The sequence below is a fragment of the Rhinocladiella mackenziei genome (genome assembly GCF_000835555.1).
Source record: "Rhinocladiella mackenziei CBS 650.93 unplaced genomic scaffold supercont1.1, whole genome shotgun sequence".
In the NCBI taxonomy this organism is placed as follows: domain Eukaryota; kingdom Fungi; phylum Ascomycota; class Eurotiomycetes; order Chaetothyriales; family Herpotrichiellaceae; genus Rhinocladiella; species Rhinocladiella mackenziei.
The window spans coordinates 2,708,552-2,710,811 of NW_013550604.1; positions in this window are offsets into that span (position 1 = coordinate 2,708,552).

Sequence of the window (2,260 nt, forward strand, 5' to 3'; positions counted from 1 at the left end):
GGCCTTCTGATAGAGGATGTGTTAAATGAATTGGGATAAAGGGAGACAGATCTGAGAAAGTCGTGGACGTGGAGAAAAGGGCAGGATGCACTGAACGCAGGGGGCGTGCTGCCTGGCACTTTGGCAGAAGCCAGTGGTAGCGGTTTCGAACAGCCAAAAGGGCGTCGCAGTAGCGAGGAGCGAATTGAGGGATTCCTCAGGCCCCCTCGGGTCTTAGCAACTATGCCACTGCTGGCAAGGGGGAGTTTCTTGATGTAGTACCGGCTTCTAGTAGTGGTTGCTACGAGATACAACTCCTTGCTCTATTATTCTGGACCCGATTCTACACTCCAGAATCTCCATACGGCAGTGAAAGAGACTATGGCTGCGTGACATATCTCTGTTCCGTTGTTCGAACGATGCTTCACTTGCCTTTCCTTTTTTATTCCCGACTCGGCCGCGAACGCTCAATACGATGCAACCCTTTACACAGACCAGCTCCAGCCACCGACTGGGTCCAAGTGGCCAACTGGGGCGTTCGTGAGCTGACCAAGCATCATTCACCGTACAACTACGATCCGCGGCCTCCGCGCCGTTGCCATCCGCTTATTCCCACTTAAGCAAACACTGTGTGGGGAGGGGTTTAGAGGCACAGACGTAAGAGTGCGTACCGTATCCAGCGCCCTTGTTCGAAAAGTGTGCGGTTCTAAGAGTAAAGATCAGCTCTGCGACCAGTTCCTCAAAAGACATCCCAATGATACGGCCTGCCGTTCGGACCGCTCCTCGAGGAGCCAGCATAGATCGCATTCCACACGGCAAATAAAATGTCCCAAGGGCGTGTCTGGGGTGACGGCTGCCTCATTGCTTAACCCTCCAGGGGTAGTCAGCAAATGAGGCTGAGTCATATTGTGCATCGTCCGCCCCTGCCAGTGGCAAGTTGCGCATTCACTCATCATGACGAAATTTCTCATATGGAACAATCCACAAATGACCTTTGCTGCGCCTTACTCCGGACCATTAAACCCAAGATATCAACGTCATGGCTTTTATGGACGAGTCTCTCTGCGCGACCTCAGGGAAGGCCTGATATTGAACACGTCCGGGCTCCCAATTCTGATTGGTATTAAAGACCTCAATCGTGGCTTGTTCATTTTCTCGGTTGCAAACGCGAGTTGACCCAAAACTAATGTCTCGTTCTGTGGCTTTGCTCCTAATCTAATTCGCATGAGAATATCAAATATGGCTAGTGCATTAGCAAAACTCGTCATTGATGGTTGAGATCAGTTGAAGTTCTCTCCAGAAAACCGGCAGTTTTCTGGCAGGATCGGAGGTATTATCCCAAACAACTCAAAACGACGATAGTGTAGGCCAGGACAAGGACATTCGCGAGGTATACCTTCCTTGGGTTGAATTAATCTTCCCTTTTGTGAAAGTCGCATGGCTCAATCGTTGCATCAGGGGAGGGAGTGCTTGTCACACCTTGATCCGTATGAAGGCTCTCTGAGAAGGATATTTGTCACTAATTGTTATGCTGTAATTGTTGTGTTCATTGCTCTCCCAGTTTGCAACATACATAGTGGGCAGAATACTCTGCTTGGGAAAAGAGAGCTGGTCGGCCACGGTGACAAGACTGTTAGATGAAAACCGACCCGCCCTTTATAATGAGCCAGATGCACTTGGGAAACGGGGGTGACTTGAACGTGGTTGCGCATTCCATTGGAGCAAAGATTCGAAGGGGCGACGCCCGTCCAGTCTAACACAGATCTTTGAATGTCCTAATTGAGTCGAGAATTGATGACAAGGTGTGAGAAGATGAATGAAACACTTTTACCACCAGGATCCTCGGAGTTTGGAAGATTCAATTTCATCACAACCAGGGGTCGGCAGGGAGACTTGAAAACACCCCGATGCCATACCTGTGGAGAATGGAGAAAAGTAAGACACATGGAGTGCTCTTTCCCATTGAGAGAGTTATGCATCAAGCGGTCAGGCTTCAACTGCCTTGACAGCAAGATGGTTTCACAAATGCGACACTTTGTCCGTTGTTCTCCAAGGTAGAGACCATCAACAATGTCAAGCAAACGCCTAGTATGGAGGAGAATCGAGTTTTCATCGATCCTAATGGGTTCTTATACCAGACGAGTGGGCGGGGTTGTCTGGTGGAAAATCTCAACCAGAATACAGTTGTCAAAATGGTAATCTCTCAGCCTCTGATTCGAAAATTCCCAACTTCCAAGAGTGCAAAATGATCTGCAGGATGGGGGGTTCGTGCCGATGAAGT